Raw genomic sequence first — 19,564 nt, forward strand, 5'->3', positions numbered from 1 at the left:
CACATTATTAACTTTTCTCTTTAAATCAACTTTCCTTTTATACTTAAATGCATTTATTTTTAAAAAATATTTTCAATGAAATGATCATTTGTGGTATTTATATTTTTCTTAGTATACATAACATATATAACTGGCTTTTTTTTTTTTTTTTTGAGACAGAGTCTCGCTCTGTCACCCAAGCTGGAGTGCAGTGGCGCGATCTCGGCTCACCACAAGCTCCGCCTCCTGGGTTCACGCCATTCTCCTGCCTCAGCCTCTCGAGTAGCTGGGACTACAGGCACCCGCCACCACGCCTGGCTAATTTTTTTTTTTTTGTATTTTTAGTAGCGACGGGGTTTCACCATGTTCGCCAGGATGGTCTTGATCTCCTGACCTCATGATCCTCCCGCCTTGGCCTCCCAAAGTGCTGGGATTACAGGCATGAGCCACTGTGCGTGGCCATAACTGGCTATTTTTAAAAAGGTTCATCTATTTACCTTTTCCAGGCATCTCACCAGTGGCATATGTGCCTTACTTTGGGAAACAATAAACAAAAAGCTGGCGGAGGGGTCTAAAGAAGAGAGGTCAGTGACAAGAGACCTGTTTGAGGGCAGGCAGATAGGATGTGGTAACAGATTGGCTGTTGGAAGTGGGAGAAAAGGAGAGTCTGGAGTTGAGCCCACTTGTAGCTGAAAAGACTGAATGGATAATGACGTTTTTGAGACTGAGAATTTAAGAGTCTTAGCAGTTGGTGAACAAGAAAGGATAATTATTTCAATTTGGGACATGCTGAATTTGAGTTGCCTTCAGGATTTTCAAAGAGGTCTGCCAAGTTGAAAATGTGGTATGGAGCTTAAGAGAGAAAGTTGGAAACTAGTGATAACAGATGTGGGGGTCATTGGCATATATTCTAGGGTCTCTATGAAGAACCTATAGCATGAACTCCCGATTCCTTTTTTGACACATAGACCCTTCATGATCTCCAAGTGCAAACACATTTTCAGTAGAGAAGCAGTATGATTGGATTTGCATCTTAGAAAGAACACTTTGGCAACAATTGGACGGGGATTGATCCAGGTTTTGTGAGTCCTGAAGCTTATGCAATTTGGAGGCCTTCTTTAAGAAAAACAATTCAAAATTATAGATTCAAAATCAGGTATAAAAGCAAATACTTATAATTGGAAAAAAAATCATAGCTGAGTTACTGGAGTCTGATGTTCAGATGCCTGTCTTCAGAGACCTTGTTAGGCAATTTACCAGAAATACTTATGTAGAAATGCCTCCTGATTGGAACCTAGCTTCCCCTCACTATCTAGAATTCTCTGTAACTTCCAGGGGTCCATGCAGGCATGTGATGTAGATTTGAGGTAGGTGAGACTGGAAGCAGGGAGACCAGGTAGGACCCTGCTGAAGGAAGGCAGAGCATGAATTTGTTAAGCCTTAATTTGCATGGTTGTGCAAGTTTCTCCAACACCCCTGAGCAGGCTGGATCTTGACACAGTGGAAGCAGGTAGTTGGCTTGATCCAGGCTTTAGGGGGTGTCTTGGTCTGTTTTATGCTGCTGTAACAGAATGCCACAGAGTGAGTAATTTATGAACAACAGACATTTATTTTCTCGCACTTCTGGAAGCTGGGAAGTCCAAGATCAATGTGCTGGCATCTGGTGAGGGCCTTTGTGCTGAGTAATCCCATGGCAGAAGGTGGAAGGGCAAGAGGGCATATGAGAGGGAGAGTCAAAAGGGGACTGAACTTATCCTTCTATAAGGGACCCACTCTAGTGATAATGGCATTAATCCATTCATGAGGGCAGAAGCTCTCATGGCTTAACCACCTCTTAAAAATCCCACATCTTGGCCGGACATGGTGGCTCACGCCTTTTATCCCAGCACTTTGGGAGGCCAAGGTGGGCGGATCACCTGAGGTCTGGAGTTCAAGACCAGCCTGACCAACATGGTGAAACCCCATCTCTACTAAAAATACAAAATTAGCTGGGCGTGGTGGTGCAGGCCTGTGATCCCAGCTACTCAGGAGGCTGAGACAAGAGAATTGCTTGAACCTGGGAGGCAGAGGTTGCAGTGAGCCAAGATGGCACCATTGCACTCCAGCTTGGGCAACAAGGGTGAAACTGTGTCTCAAAAAATAAAATAAATAATAATCTCACATCTTAATACTGTTACAATGGCAATTAAATTTCAACCCAAGTTTTGGAGGGGACATTCCAACCATAGCAAGGGGAAGTGTGGTAAAAAGATAAGGGGGGTGGCATGATGTCATCGACCTTGGGAATGAGCTAGCTTGATAGGGAAAGAAGTGACACCAAGAAGGAAGTTGTTAGATAAGGAGGGAAGGAGGGGACTGGATATTTCAGATATGGAGCAGTTCCATTTATGACTGGAGTTTCAAAAAGTAGCAACAAGGCCATTGGCATTTAAAGGGTCTGGGAACCACAAGGCTAAACATTAGAGCTGTTCATGTGAACACTAACTTTGCTTAGAATAATGAGAATAGTTGTGGAGAGGGAGCCAAATGCCCAAATTTTTGGTCAGTGTGTGCTCAGGGCATTGTTATTGACAGGAATGAAGGAGAGAGGTGGTATAGCTGAAAGGTACAAGTTTTGAAAAAAGTGTTTCATAATAATTTGGAAGAGTAATGGTCTAGAGGAACTTTGGGGAGTGAAACAGGAGTATTGTCTTGGGACTTGGGTTTGCAGGGTTTTAAAGAATGAGCAGAATCTACTTGAAAGAGCTGCGAGAGCAACGAAGTCCGTGGGGGAAGCCAGGATTTAGGAGAGGCAAGGAGATGGAGAGAATGTGCTGTGAATATAGAATATCTAATCTGCTTAGAAACCATAAGGTTGTGATCAGAAAGCTTCATTGAAATCATTACCTAGGCTAGATTTCTTTTTATTATGTGACATGTCAGTAATTACTGAAAAGGAACAGAATGATAGTAAAATATTCTTTAAATAATGATACTTTACAGGAAAAGGGTACTGACTAATGTCGAATGTCATTGGTGATAGACTGAAACATTTCTGGTCACATGCTTTTACCCAGTATAATAGAGAGTTATGTCACTGTGTTTAGCCCATTGCTTTTATGTTCCATTTTAATTCCTCCATTGGCTTTTAGGTATAGTTTTTTGTACTTTTTTTTTTTTTTTTTTTTGTTTAGTGATTGCTCTAGGATTTAAAATATGCATCCTTATCACTGGTTACATAGAGTTAATATTATACCGTGGCCGGGTTTGGTGGCTCACTCCTGTAATCCCAGCACAGCACTTTGGGAGGCCGAGGCGGGTGGATCAAGAGGTTAGGAGTTCAGGACCAGCCTGGCCAACGTAGTGAAACCCCGTCTCTACGAAAAATACAAAAATTAGCTGGGCGTGGTGACACACGCCTGTAATCCCAGCTACTTGGGAGGCTGAGGCAGGAGAATTGCTTGAACTGGGACCCAGGAGGCAGAGGTTACAGTGAGCCAAGATCGTGCCACTGCACTCCAGCCTGGGCTACAGAGCGAGACTCTGTTTCAAAAAAAAAAAATTATACCACTTCATATAAAATGTGAGACCCTTGCAGCCATTAAGTCCATTTGTCCCCCCAGTCCTTTGTGGTATTAATAACATATATTTTAAGACTATTTATATTAAGAACTTTGCAATACAGTTTGTCGGGTTTTTGTTTGATTTTGTTTTTGAGACAGAGTCTCACTCTGTTGCCCAGGCTGGAGTGCAATGGCGTGATCTTGGTTCACTGCAACCTCTGCCTCCGAGTTCAAGTAATTCTCCTGCCTCAGCCTCCCAAGTAGCAGGGATTAGAGGCGCCCACCACCCACCCGGCTAATTTTTGCATTTTTAGTAGAGACAGGATTTCACCATGTTGGCCAGGCTGGTCTCAAACTCCTGACCTCAAGTGATCCACCTGCCTCGGCCTCCCAAAGTGCTGGGATTACAGGCGTGAACCACCACCCCCAGCCCAGTTTGTCATTTTACTTTAAACAGTTGTCACTGAGAGATATTCTGCCTTTTTTATTGTTCTTCATTTCTTCCAATAGATCTAAGTTTCCATCTGGGGGTGTCATTTCTCTTTAGCCTGAAGAACTTCCCTTAGCATTTCTGGTAGTACAGATTTGCCAAGAACAACTTCTCTATCTAGTTTATCTGAAATCTGAAAATGTTTTCATTTCATCCTCATTTTGAAGGATATTTTATATTGATATGGAATTCCAGATTGAGAGTTTTTTTTTTCTTTCAGCACTTTAAAAATTGCCATACGTTTGTCCTCTGGCCATTTTTCCCCCGATTGTTCTGTATATAAGTCTTTTCTCCTCCCTCTGGCTGCTTTAAAGATTTTGTCTTTATCTTTGCTTTTTAGCACTTTGACTATGATGTGACTGTGTGTCATTTTCTTTGATTTTTTTCTGTTTAGGATTTGCTAAGGTTTGCAGATCTCGCAGTTGATATTTGTCACCCCAAATTTGGAAAGTCTTAGGCGATTACTTCTTCAAATATCTATTCTGCCCTATTTTCTCTCTCTTTGTGCCTGGGACTCTAGTTGCATAAATGTTAGACTACTTGATATTGTTCCATAAGTTTGTTGTATGTTTTTTGTTCTGAAGCCTTAATTTTTTTTCCTATCTTTTGTCCTTTTGTCCTTCAGATTGGGTATTTTCTATTGGTCTGTCTTTAAATTCACTGATGATTTTTACTGTTGTGTTCAAACTGCTGTTAAGCCCAACTGATTTTTTTCATTTTAGATATTTTACTTTTAAATTAGAAATTTCCATTTATTTTTCCCCATCTGTTTTTTCCTACATAGCTTCTGTTTCTCTCCTAGATTTCCCATCTGTTCATTCATTATGGCCATCTTTTCCCGTAAGTCCTTGAACATACAGCTGCTTATAAACTCCTTATATAGCTGCTTTAAAGTTCTTGTCTGTTCATTCTAACATCTGGGTCATCCTGGGGTCAGTTTTTATTGTCTACTTTTTCTTCTGACTATGGGTCACATTTTCCCACTTCTTCATATGTCTAGTAATTTTTGTCTGTACATAAGACATTGTAGATGAAAAGTTACAGTAACTCTGGAATTACCTTCCTCTGAAAAGTGTTTATTTTTGTTTTAGTAGGCAGTTAAACTATTTGTGGATCACCTTAAACTTGTGGGAACTTGGTTTTGGATTGTGTTAGGCTGGGTCTATTTTGGTTTTACCCTTTGTCCTAGAGCAAATCCCATAGTCCTGGGACATGGTCTTTACTCCTCAGATGGCCCTTCTGGGATTTCGGTGAAAGACCCAATGTTTCTACCAAGCACCTCTAACTTTGTGGAACTCAAACTCCAAACTCTGCCTCCCTTGCAATGAAATTTCATCTCTACTCAGCTTTTTATTATCCTTTCAGCAGTTGCTTTGCACTGGGTTTCTTGGAGTCTCCTTTATGCATGTACAATTCAGGTATTGACTAAGAATTTTAGAGAAATTTGTGTACATATTTGGGGGCTCCCTTCTTCTCAGGATTTTCCCCTATTTCTAGCCACTGTAGCAGCCCCAAGCTTTGTTCTTAAAGCCAATAAAATTCCATCTTTCTTCTGGAGTTCCAGCTACCCAATTGCTGTATAGACTGAGTGCATTCACACTCAGAGAATCTATTTGAGCATGGATTTTTACCAGTCCAGTTCTTTTCTTTCGAGGATAAAATCTCCTTCAGTTTCTGCCTGCTTTTGTTTCCTCTCCGTTATCTTCTAATAGTGGTTTTATATGTTTTGTCCAAAGTTATAATTATTATCTGTGTGATAATTAGTTGAATACATACTACTTTCCCATTATGTGCCAATTGCTTTTGGACTGTTTCAACATACACTTTTTTTTTTCAGGTGATATTATTGGTGAGAAAAGAATGAGAGCGATTGTTGCAGAGACAGTTTGTGTCCATTTTCCCTTGGGACTAGTGACAGAGACGTTCTGATATATTAGCTATCGAGACAGAAAGTGTTCTGACATTAGTGGTGCAACTTGGAAGTAATGACCAGAAACATGGGTATGAAAGGGGCCCAGCGACCAGAGCTAAGTCACCAGAATACAAGTGTTCATCCATGCGGATGCTGTGCTGAGCACTAGGAAAGGTTAATCTAAAAAGGCCTCTAGAGTTAGAGAGGTTGGCAGCGTGCTGTTTCAAGGGCGGGAGTGGGGAGGGTCTTTCTGTGCAGCTTCAAGCTGAGTAGTAAAATTTATGGATTAAGTGACTGTTCCTAGGTCCTGCCTTTCATGTTAGGCCATTGTCAGCTGGGATGGTAGAGGAGCTGGCCTTCAGCCTTGCTCATTTGAGAAAGGGTGGGAAAAGAACCTAAGAAATTAACCTGGGGCTTGGACTGATAAGCTGAAAAAGAGACTGTAGCATGTTTTAACACTGGTGTATGCATAAGGAAGTTTTTACTGATAGGAGAAATCCAAGAACAATGTAGTAAGTTTTTTGTAAGCTAAATTTATTCCATTTAAAGGACCATTTCTTATCCTGGTTTGTGTCCTTTCTAATTTGGGAAGATTAGAAAGGTCCATTCTTTAATGAAATGATTTTTTAACCATTTAAGAAATGGTTAAAAAAAAGTTCTTAACAAAATTAAAAGCTGTTAAGCTGTACTGCCAATCCACACAAACAGAAATTTGCTTTTTGAAATATTAATAGTTTATGAAATCCAGAAGTTTGGGAAACAGTTCTAGAAGTTTAAAAAATATTTTTTAGGATTACTGGGGACACTTTTTTTTTTTGAGACAGAGTCTCACTCTGTCGTCTAGGCTGGAGTGCAATGGTGGGATCATGGCTCACTGGAGCCTCTATCTTCTAGGTTCAAGCAATCCTCCTAGATCAGCCTCCTGAGTAGCTGGGACTAAAGACATGTGCCACCATGCCTGGCTAATTTTTTCTATTTTTTGTAGAGATGGGGTCTCACTTTGTTGCTCAGGCTGGTCTTGAACTCCTGAGCTCAAGCAGTCCTCCTGCTCTGGCCTTCCAAAATGTTGGGATTACAGGTGTGAGCCACTGCGCCTCTGCTGGGGCCACTTTTCAAATGGTATATAGTAGGGATAGTGAAATGTGTACTAATTTGCTAGCCATGACCTTGCTCTATACTTATAGTGTCTTCTCCTTGGGCTCCCACAACTAAGGCAAGATTAAGAACTGCAGTGTGAAACCTGCAGTGTCCCTGGTCTCACCACTGTGTGACACAGAGTGGGGAATGAAGCTGGGCATTTCTCTCTAGGTCTCATGTGATGGGGGCCGCCAGCCCATGGGTTAATGCTTCTCTCACCTCTTTTCCGTTATCACCCTTGAGGAGTCTTGTGAGAGATCAGGTTTCCTAAAGCATCAGGGTTACAGCTTGCTTCTACTGCTCTCAGCTTGCTCCAAGTCATTCCATCCTGGCTTTGGTTGAGGTAGCAAGTCTAGACTGTGCTTATACAAAGTCACTAAGTCATGTGCCAGGAGGGGTTGCTTCTTAGAGTGTTGGGAATTTACACCTTCAATATTATGCACATTTCTGGCTATACACATGCTGGGTTGATTTTAATAAACGGAAAGGAGTTAAGAGAATGACAGAAATGTATACGTTTTGATTTATGATGAATGTTGAAAAGAATGTTTATGTTGGCTGAATGGCAGAAAGTATGGGGAAATGGGGCATGTCTTTATAAGTGTCTGAAAGGTATATAGAACCAAGAAGAGGAAGAAGGGAGAGCTGATTTAGGATGACCCAAAAGGATGTAATTGAGATTAAGAAGAGGCCATCCAAGGTGGGAAAGTCCAGGGTGAATTTGAAGAATGGTTTTCAGGGCTGAAATCTGTTCTCTTTGGATCAGCCTCTTCAACAAACTACTGGCAGCCCTATCCCATGAGTCACTTAAATTGGGCAGTTTGATGACTCTGTATTGAGCTGTGGGATATGGCTCTTTTTATTATAGGTTATGTATGAATATTTGGGAAGTGCGACACCAGTAGAGCATTTGCCAAACATTGTGGCTGTCCTGAGCATCACGTTATGTCTCAGTGAGCTACAGAACTGTGGTTTCCTTTTCTTGATTTGGGCAGCTTTCAAGGATATGTCTCTCTTCAGGAAAGCTGGAATAGATAATTGGATCCCTAGAATGAAATATGTGCAAGGCCTTCCCCAAGTAAAAGGCCCTATAACACCTGGCCACCAGAAACTTCCATTGTCTCAACCCTAAGCATTAAGGATTTCTCTTCTGAAGTCTGTATTTTATTACTATTATTATTATTTCTGAAAATAATATAATAGCCACTGTTATCACTATTAGGAGTCTACTCTATGCCAGGGATTTTCTCCAGTGTCTACAGTAGACCTGCAAGGGACTCATGATCATTCTCATTTTACACATGAGGAAAAGGAGGCTCAGTGGAGATATAATGAGCCCAAGGCTGCCCAGCTAGAAAGAGACATTTCTAGAATTTGAACCCAGGACTGTCCCTCCTTCCTGCTCCCTCTTCCTTTCCTCCCTCTCCCCACCTTTAAATAGCTTTTCCCCTTTGCTTCCTTGTGGCAAAATCACATGTCGTCCTTGATTCAGTCCCTCCTTCAAAGCTACTCCACTATTGGTATGAGGAAAATATCTTCTAGCATGCAGTAAAGACACAGCTATTTTCCAAGTGCAAAGATTTATACTGAATGCAGCCTAACACAGCTTGGCACAGTGTTCAAGCTGTTATTAATATGATTTTGGCATCACTTTTTAATTCTGACTTTGCCCTTAACGCTTCCCTCAATCTAATCCTTGACTTGCCTCATTAAAGGGGTAAGGATTAGACCATGCTATTTTCTGGACCTCCTATCTTATTGAACATATTTGTGTCATTGACAGGTACATCTTACCTTGAGCCCAGGAAATAAATGAAAGAGATGGTCCTTTCAGTTTGCCCTTGCCGGGTCTTAGATTTGTATTATCGGTCTGGATTGTTGGGCACTTTGTTTCAGCCCAGATTGGTTGTTTTCTATGGCGGTTCTGTTCTTTCAAGCCCGTTCTAGCTGGCATGCAACTAGCTGCTAGGCAATTATGTATCATCTGTTTCATTGCAAAGCTCAGGTATCAGATGCACCTGGGTTTGAATCCTTGCCCTGTTATTTACAAATAGTATGATTTTTAGCTGAGTTAATCTCTAAGCCTAGTTTCCTCATCAGTAAACTTAGTATGTAGTAGTACCCACTTCATCGTATCATAAGATTCAGCAAATAACCCTCCTAAAGCTTTCACGTTTGGTGAAATAGACATTGGATATTATTATTTTATCATTAGCTTTGAATTCGTTAATATATTATTTCTAATTACCTAGCTTGGCTTATTCACCAACAGTCAAGTCTTTATGCTTACATATTCTCATTTCTCTCTATAGCCTGTGTTCTCTCTATTTTTGTCTCTGTTTCCTTCATTTCAGCTTAAATGGATAAGTGTTTGGTGTTGCCATTTACATCTGTTTTGCTTAGGTACCTTCCTCCTAGGTACCTTCTTCCTAGGTACCTGAATTCAGTTTGCCACAATTCATACATCCATAGAATTACAGAATTTTGGAAGTGGGAGGAATCACTTCTACCATGAAGAAAAACCCAGGGTTGTGGACCTAGTCTGTGGCAGAGCAAGGACTAGAAGCCAGAAGCCAGATTAGTTGGTGTCTCATTTAGTGGTTTTTTTTTTTGAGACAGAGTCTTGCTGTGTCACCCAGGCTGGAGTGCAGTGGTGCAATCTCAGCTCACTACAACCTCCGCCTCCTGGGTACCAGCGATTCTCATGCCTCAGCCTCTGGAGTAGCTGGGACTACAGGTACACGCCACCATGCCTGGCCAATTTTTGTATTTTTAGTAGAGACAGGGTTTTGCCATGTTGGCTAGGCTGGTCTTGAACTCCTGACCTCAGGTGATCCTCCCTCCTCGGCCTCCCAAAGGCTGGGATTGCAGGCGTGAGCCACCCTGCCCAGCCTCTAGTGTTCTTCTACCACATTGTTTTCTTCCCCAATTTCAGGTATACACAATTAAAATATATTCCACAGGAGGCTGGGGTGGGCAGGGAGGCACTTTTATCTAAAAGCACCTTCCTCCGTCACCTGTAGTCATGGCAGGGATCTTGAGACCCCGTGTTTTGGGTGTAGAGTAGTTTTCTGGTCCCCAGCATGTTAGGAATTACCAACCATTAGGTGGAGAATGTCCCATTTTTTTTCACTGAGCACATGCATCAAGGAACAACCTCCATGCTGGTACCCTCCTCCATACCAACCCTGCCTTTTTTCTTTTTTGTTAAACCTAAACTTTATGCATTTAGTTTCTTTATTGTTTTAACTTTTCATTAAAATTAGAAACACCCAGAAAAGTAGAAAAATTAGTACAATGAACAACATATATCCATCAACTAGATTCAACTGTTACTACCATTTTGCCATATTTGCTTAAATTATAATTTATAAAATATTTAAAAATAGAATATATGTTTTATACATAATTTTTTGCTGAATTATTTCAAAGCAAATTATAGGCATCATAATATGTTACTTAAATACTTCAGCATATATCTAAAAAAAAGATATTTTCCTAGAAAGCCACAAGTTTACACCTAACAGTATGAATAATTTCCTAACACCATCTATTACCCACTCCAAATTTATTTTCCACTGTTGTCTTCAAAGTATTTTTATAGCTCTTTTGTTCACACCAGAATCCAATCAAGAATCACACAATTAGATTTATTTCTTTTAAGTCTCTTTTAATTTAGAATAGTCCCCTAACTCCCTCACTTCTACTTTTTTTTTTTTTTTTTTTTTTTTTTAATGACAGGGTCTCACTCTGTTGCCCAGGCTGGAGTGCAATGGCGTGATCATAGCTCAGTGTAGCCTCAACCTCATGGGCTCAAGCTATCTTCTCACCTTAGCCTCCTGAGTAGCTGGTATTATAGCTGCACACCACCACACCCAGCTAATTATTATTATTATTATTGGTAGAGATGGGGTCTTACTTTGTTGCCCAGGCTGGTCTTGAACTTCTGGCCTCAAGTGATCCTTCTGCCTTAGCTTCCCAAAGTGTTGGGATTACAGGCATGAGCCACTGCACCTGGCCCACTCCTATCTTTTTAACGGCATTGACACTTTTGAAGAGATCAGGCCAGTTCTTCTACCAGAGTTTCCCACATCCTGGGGTTGTTTGATTCTTTCTTCCAAGTGTCATTTTACTTATTACTTTCTCACCTGATTTCCAGTAAGCTGGAAATCAGATTGGAAGGCTTGATTAGATTCCAGTTGAATGGTTTAGGCAGGAAGTTTTCCTGGGTGGTGTCATGTGTTTCAAGTAGCAGCACATTACGTCCCACTGTTAATGCTGCTAAGTTTGATCACTGAGTTAGGATAATGATAGATATCTCCATTGTTAAGGAATGTTTTTCTCCCCTGCAACTAGCATGTAATATATGGGTTGATTCTTTGGCACTGTGAAAATGCCCAGTTGCCCACCAGTCAGTCTTGTACCTAATGGCTTTAGCACTTACTGATGATCAGCTTTCTTTCTTATACATAAAATAGTCTTTGCATTTTGATATGTCCATTTCAGCTTGAGAGAACTATGTTTATTCACAGGAGTTCAGTTATAAGATTGAGTGATCCATTACCTTCCATGACCTTAAATCTACTATGGAGAAACTCAGTTCTCTGAAGGATTAGTTGTCAGACCCAGGGTTGAGGCAGGAGGAAGCAACTGGGAGAGTTGGAACAGTGCGTGGAGGACAGATTGCAGGAGTAGATGCCAGCCCTGAAGCGTATGCACATACCGTATTACTATCAGTCTTTTCACTTGCCAAGCATATAAAGAACAACTTTCTTGAATCTTCTCTCAGATTGCTGGAGAAAGAAAGGGAAGTTTGTTTTTAGTCAGTAATCTAAGATTGAATGTGGGAGCTGCATTGCCCGTAGAAGCTGGAAGATGGATGTGTGTGAAGTTTGCAATTGATCTTGCTTAACTAAATGTCTTTCTGTTGGAATTTATGCATGTATTTGGACTGGCTTTTTGAAACAGGTTGCAGTTTGGACTTAGAACTCTTGGCCTGATTCATATTTTGGGGTTAGGGTGGAGTTTCTCCAGGACTTCTGAGAGTGTGTGAGAAGTTTCTAAACTCAGAAGGCTCCTTTTTTGGCACTGCAGCATCTTTTCTGTTTTGGCATTTTAAGAATCTGGGGGAACCATATAAAGATCAGAAACAAGTCTGGCCCTAAAGACTCCCTCTGACATGGTAATTCCAGTTATTGAATCCTAGCCCATTCGGATGAGACCATATAAAGAGGCCATTTCCTGAAATTCCCGCTCTCTGCCTCTCACAGGCTCCTTTTTGTAGAAAGCTGGTATTTCAGGACTGCAACCGCCAGTCACGTGCTTCCATCTCTTTACTCGCAGTCATTCCTGCCCCCTGTTTATTTTTGGAGAGAACACATTTTTGCTGCTTTTCAGGAGCTATGCAGGGTCCTGCCCCCTCCGTCCATCAGGCGGCAGCCCCAGCAGGCTGTGCTCATTTCCCACACTCGGAGACATGACTCCAGCTTTTAAGAGAGAACACAAGAGATGCACTGCCTAAGGACTACCGTCACTTGTTCCTATTTCTGTCCCTCTTGGTGTTACATATTTTAAGACTCTTTCTTTTTTTAAAACAAGTTTAGGGAATGTTACCTGGCAGTAAGTCAGCCAAAATTGGAAATCATTTGTCCAGCTGTTGTCTTGGGGCTGTGCCTCTGAATTTCAGGAGAGTAATTTAAAGAATAAACCAGGACTTTTGAATTCTAGGATCAGGCCTCCTCTTCTTTCTGGCTTTTAAGTTTGTTTGAGCTCTAATGCTTCTCTTCCATGTAGTTTCTTTCTCTTCTCCTTAACACAGGGATAGAAAATAGATTCTTCCAAAATGCCAATTCAAACAGATGTCTTCTCAAGTGCTTGGTCAAGGAGGACTCTTGAGTTGATGGGCTTTAGGAAAAAAAATGCCACGACTGTCTTAGGCTGCCTGAAGATTAAGTTTTTAGCTTCAATGATGGAGCAGGAGTAAATTCTTTTTCCTGTAAATGAGTAGGCCATTAGGTAGAGAACTCAGACTCATAACATTTGAAAAACAAAATAAATCATGCATTTGTGTCTTCCTCTGCTCTGTGGGAAGGACCCCTGGTCCAAATGGAAAGATCTGTGAATAAAGGGCTTTAATTTCTCGTCAGTCCAGGCAGGGACTGGAGCTTTGACAGTTGAGCTGGTGAGGGCATTCACACCCCCGTAAGTTCCCTAGCATCTGATCTGCCACCTCCGGGAAGGGAAGGCCAGCAGTCCTGGCAGCTGGTCATAAAAGGAGCAACAGCAGTGGCTGGCCTAGGTGTGTGTCCTGTGTTTCAGATTGCCCTGGGGAGATAGCTGTTTTTTGAAATGGGGATAACTAGGTGTCTAGGTGTCATGATATCTCTTAGGGAGAGCAGCCAAGTATTCAGAGACTGGACTGTCTATGCAAAAGAAACCAACTAGACCTTTAAAATCATATTGCTGGGGAAACGAGCAGCACCAAATCCAAAATGGCAGCCAGCAGAAGGCTGATGAAGGAGCTTGAAGAAATCCGCAAATGTGGAATGAAAAACTTCGTAACATCCAGGTTTGAGGAAGCTAATTTCTTGACTTGGCAAGGGCTAATTGTTCCTGACAACCCTCCATATGATAAGCGGGCCTTCAGAATGGAGATCAGATTTCCAGCAGAGTACCCATTTAAACCACTGAAGACCACAGTTAAAACAAAACAAAGATTTATCACCCAAACAATGACAAAAAGGAGCAAGTCTGTCTGCAAGTAATTAGTGCTGAAAACTGGAAGCCAGCAACCAAAACTGACCAAGTAATCCAGGCTGTCATAGCACTCGTGAACAACCCCCAGCCCGAGCACCCATTTCGGGCTGACCTAGCTGAAGAGTACTCTAAGGACTGTAAAAAATTCTATAAGAATGCTAAAGAGTTTACAAAGAAATATGAGGAAAAGCTACCCATGGACTAAAATCTACTACAGTTGATTCCAGCAAGTATGAGCAGAGACCCCAAGCAGTGCATTCAGGACTCTGTGGAAAATTGACACGTGCTACCACCTGGCATTCGCTTGTGGCACTTACGAATTTTCCATAGTTTTCTTAGTCCAAAGTAGTCTAGGTAACCTGTAAAGAAAGGATTAAAAATTTAAGATGTTCTAAAAAAATCATATTGTTACAAGCTAGTCATCTGCTTACATTTCAGATTGTTTGTACTTAATTTCAAACTGCCACATTATGATCAAGTTGCATCAGCTTCCACTTAAGGCCTGCGTTGTAGAGTAATGAATGCTGAGGGTCTCAAACTCCCAAAGACGTTTCCCAGGGACCCTTAAAATATAATGGTCAAGTAACAAAATTTTGCTACAGGAGAGTTATGTACCATCCCCAGTATCACTACACCCTTGGATCTGGTTGCTTCTGGAATGCTTTTTTCTTTACATTTCCAGTCCAGGACAAGCCCCACTTTGCCCATAAAGCTTCCTTGACCTCTCCTTCTCCTCAGCACTTCCTGAGTGTGTACAATTCTGTTTAGCTTTTAGACATATATTGTAAGCCTTATGCATGCTTATCAGAGCAGCCTTAATAATGTCCCAGTGAAAACCACCAAGATGGCAAGAAAACTGCAAATTTTGGTGGAACTGCCCCATGGCTGAGGGATTTTTCTTCAGCTTCACTTTTGGACCCTGGATGCAGCCTCTTCCTGGAACAATTCTGTGTCTCCATCACTGATGCCTACTTCTCACTTCCATTGTGGCCTTATGGGTTTCAGATTAAGCCTGACATCCAATTACGTGGATTTCATACAGGCCTGATACACTGAACTCTGCGTGTTCTTGGCCTCATGGAACATTTGGGACAGGGATGACATCTTCTACTTTTTCTATTGCACCTAGTGCACATGGGACCAGTGCCGAGTTCCCCATGTAGGTAACAAGGTTGATGTCTGGGGAAGAGCATATAACTTGCTAATAGTTATTAATTAAGTCCGTCTCATTCAGACAGGGTATTTGTGTGTGCCCCTAACAAGACTCATATTAGGGGGTGTTTACAAAAATATTGCTAATCCTTGGACTCAGAGAACTAAATCATGTGTGTAAGGACTTTCCCTCAGGAGATAGGCATCTTCCTCTAAATGCCCAAGCCTACTTTGCAGAGAGCTACGCCTGCCTGTCTCTCCTCCTCTCCCCTCTGCTTCAGTGCTCTCTCCTGAGGTTCACCAGTGGGAAGCAAGCTAACTACCATAGCTCCTGACTCATTTTGCTCAGGGGATTTCTTTGCAATTTTTACTTTTCTGAGTGATCTCAATGTTTGGGTAGAGGAAATGAAAAGTAGCTTATACAGTTTTTATAATATATCAACTCCTAATGGCTTCAGTTATTAGTGAAAAAAATCCTTTGATTTTAGAAGTAGGTGTTAAACTGTATTGGCTTTGGAGGAGTGACTTTTAGCTGGTGATCGCTTTGTTTTGGAGCTGCTGGTACCATTTTATAATGGGAAGAAAATGAGAGGAAATGTGGCTTTGTGTTACCTCTAGGCAGAAAGGATTTTCACCCAATAGCCATGGCTTCCTTGGGTTTGTGGTTAAACAAGATAAAGCTGATCATTTTGGTTTTTAGACTCTTAGGGAACACTGTTAACCATTTGATATCCATTAGTAAAGTGACAGTTCAGGCCAGGCTCAAAAGAGCCATTTTAACTGGGGTAAGATGATATCTCAGTGTGGTTTTGGATTTGCATCTCTCTGATGATCAGTGATGTAGAACATTTTTTCATATACTTGGCCATTTGTGTGTCATCTTTTGAGATTCTTTTCAGATCCTTTGCCTGCTTTTTAATGGGACTTTTTTGGGTTTTTTGCTATTGAATTGTTTGAGTTTCTTGCATATTCTGGATGCTCGTTTCTTGTTGGATAAATAGTTTGCAGATATCTTCTCCTATAGTTTATCCTTACACTGTGTTAATTGTTTCATTTGATGTGCAGAAGGTTTCTTTTAGTAGTTTTTATACTGTCAGGTCTTATGTTTAAATCTTTAATCCATTTTGATTTGATTTTTGTATATGGTGAGAGATGGGGGGTCTGGTTTTATTCTTCTGTGTTTGGAAATCCGGTTTTCCCGGTACCACTTATTGAGGAGACTGTTCTTTCCCTAATATGTTCTTGGTGTCTTTTTCAAAAATCGTTTGGCTAGAAATACATGGATTTATTCCTTGGTTTTCTATTCTCTTCCTTTGATCTAATTGTTTTTATACCAATATTATGCTGTTTTGGTTACTATAGCTTTGTAGTATTATATATTTTGAAGTCAAATAATGTGATGCCTCCATCTTTGTTCTTTTTGCCCAATGTTGCATTGGCTATTCAGGCCCTTTTGTGGTCCCATACAAATTTTAGGGTTGTTTTTTCTGTTTCTGTGAAGAATGTCATGGGTATTTTGATAGAATTGTATTGAACCTGTAGATTCCTTTGGGTAGTACAGTCATTCTAACAATATTAATTCTTCTGATCCATAAGCATGGGATGTCTATTTGTTTATGTCTTCTTCAATTTCTTTCGTTAGTGTTTTGTAATTTTCATTGTAGAAGTCTTTCACCTTCTTGGATAAATGTATTCCTAAGTATTTTTTTGTAGCTATTATAAATGGGATTGCTTTCCTGATTTATTTTTCAACTAGTTTGTTATTGGTGTGTAGAAACACTACTGATTTTTGTGTGCTGATTTCGTATCCTGCAACTTCACTGAATTCATTTATTCGTTCTAAGAATTTTTTGATGGAATCTTTAGGTTTTTGTATTTATAAGATCATATCATCTGCAAAGAGGGACAATTTCACTCCTGTCTTCTATTTTGGATGAATTTTATTTCTTACTCTCAACTGATTACTCTGGCTAGAACTTCCAGGACTATGTTAAATAAAAGTGGTGAAAGTGGACATCCTTGTCTTGTTCCAGTTCTTAGAGGAAAAATGTTCCGCTTTTTTCCATTAAGTATGATGTTAGCTGTGGGTTTGTCATATGTGGCCTTTATTAAGTTGAGGCCTGATTTGTTCCTTCTGTGCCTGATTTGCTGAGAATTTTTATTATGAAGGGATGTTCAATCATATCAAATGCTTTTTCTGCATCTATTGAGATGATAATGTGGTTTTTATCCCTCATTCTGTTGGTGTTATATATCAGATTTATTGATTTGCTTGTGTTGGACCCTCCTTGCATCCCTGGGATAAATCCCACTTGATCATGGTGTACTATCTTTTTGATGTGTTGTTGGATTCAGTTTGCTCGTATTTTGTTGGGGATTTTTGCATCCTGTGTTCATCAGGGATGTTGGCCTATAGTTGTTGTTGTGGTGGTGGTTGTGTCCTTATCTGGTTTTGGTGTCAGAGTAATACTGGCTTTGTAGATGAGTTAGGAAGAATTTCCTCCCATTCAATTTTTGGGAATAGATTGAGAAAAATTGGTGTTAGTTCTTTGTAAGTTTGGTAGAATTCAATAGTAAAGCTATCTAGTCTTGGGCTTTTCTTTGTTGGGAGGCTTTTTATTACGGATTCAATCTCATTACTTGTTAGTGGTCTGTTCAGGTTTTCTATTTCTTCCTGGTTCAATCTTGGTAGGTTGTACGTGTCCAGGAATTTGTCCATTTCCTCTAGGTTTTCCAATTTATTAGTATATACTTGTTCATAATAGTCTCTTACAATCCTTTGTATTTCTGTGGTATCAGTTGTAATGTCTCTTTTCTCATTTATGATTTTATTTATTTGGGTCTTCTCTCTTTTTTCTTGGTTGGTCTAGCTAGCAGTTTACTAATTTTATCTTTTCAAAAAACTATCGTTTGTTTCATTGATCGTTTGTATTTTTTTAAGTCTCTATTTTGTTTAGTTCTGCTCTGATCTTTATTATTTCTTTCCTTCTAGTGATTTGGGGTTTGGCTGGTTCCTGCATTTCTAGTTCCCTGAGGTGTGTTGTTAGCTTGTTCATTCAGAATCTTTCCTTTTTTTGATGTAGGTATTCATTGCTATACTTCCCTCTTGTCTCTGCTTTTGCTGTATCCCGTAGGTTTTTGTATGTTGTGTTTCTGTTTTCATTTGTTTCAAGAAATTTTTTAATTTTCTTCTTAATTTCTTCATTGATCCAATGGTTGTTCAGGAGCATGTTGTTTAATTTCTATGTATTTGTACAGTTTCCATAATTCCTCTTGTTATTGATTTCTAGTTTTATTCCATTGTCATTTGAAAGATATTTGATATGATTTTGGTTTTTAAAAATTTCTTGACATTTGTTTTGTGGCCTAACATATGGTCTATTCTGGAGAATGTTCCATGTGCTGATGAGAAGAATGTGTGTTCTGTGGCTATTGGATCAAATGTTTAGTAAATGTCTGTTAGCTTCATTTGGTTTAAAGTGCAGTTTAAATTCCCAGTTTTCTTTACTGGTTTTCTGTCTAGATGATCTCTCCAGTGCTGACAGTTGGATGTTGAAGTCACCAACTATTATTGTATTGAAGTCTATTTAGATCTAATAATATTTGCTTTTTATTATCTGGAGGCTCCAGTGTTGGGTACATATATATTTAGAATTGTTATATTGATCCTCTTATCATTATAGAATGACCTTCTTCACAGTTTTTGACTTAAAATCTGTGTTATCTCATGTAAGTATAGCTTCTCCTGCTTGCTTTTGGTTCTTATTTGCAGGAATTTTTTTCCATCCCTTCACTTTTAGTCTGTGTGTGTCTTTATAAGTGAAGTAAGTTTCTTATAGGCAGCAAATAGTGATGCTTTTTAATTCATCCAGCCAGTTTAGTGAGGAGTTTAATCCATTTACATTCAAGGTTATTATTGATGGCTAAGGACTTATTTCTGCCATTTTATTAATTGTTTTCTGGTTGTTTTATATATCCTTTTTTCCTTACTTCCTCTCTTAATTTTTATCATTGCAGTTTGATGGTTTTCTGAAGTGGTAATGTTTGAATTCTTTCTCTTTCTCATTTGTGTATCTGTTCTACTAGTGAGTTTTATACTGTCTTGTGTTTTCATCATGGTATATATTGTTCTTTCACTTCCATATATAGGACTCACTTAATAATTTATTGAAGGGCTGGTCAGTGGTGATGAATTCCCCCTGGTTTTCCTTATCTGGGAAGGACTTTATTTCTCCTTCATTTTTGAATAATAGCTTTGCTGGGTATAGTAATCATAGCTGCCTTTTTTTTTTCCTTTCAGCACTTTGAATATATCATCCCAAACTCTCCTGGCCTGTAAGGTTTCTGCTGGGAATTCCCTTATATGTGACTTGACACTTTCCTCCTGTTGTTTTTTTGAATTTTATCTTTGTTTTTGACTTGACATTTTGATTATAATGTACCTTGGAGAAGATCTTTTTGAGGTGAATCTATTTTGAGACCTTCAAGCTTCCTGTATCTGAATATCTATATCCCTTTCAAGACTTGGGAAGTTTTCAGCTATTATTGTGTTAATAGGTTTTCAGTACCTTTGCCCATCTCTTCTTCTGAGACTTC

General features: G+C 39.9%; 1 protein-coding gene and 1 pseudogene across 3 annotated transcripts in view; both read left to right on the plus strand.

Annotated features, from left to right (window-relative positions):
* Positions 1-19,564, plus strand: part of IFT43 (intraflagellar transport 43) — a 102,469-nt gene that overhangs the window by 18,808 nt on the left and 64,097 nt on the right. The window lies entirely within an intron of this gene.
* LOC129012461 (ubiquitin-conjugating enzyme E2 L3-like) lies at positions 13,552-14,021 on the plus strand (annotated as a pseudogene).

This window comes from Pongo pygmaeus, chromosome 15, assembly GCF_028885625.2.
Source record: "Pongo pygmaeus isolate AG05252 chromosome 15, NHGRI_mPonPyg2-v2.0_pri, whole genome shotgun sequence".
Taxonomy (NCBI): Eukaryota; Metazoa; Chordata; class Mammalia; order Primates; family Hominidae; genus Pongo; species Pongo pygmaeus.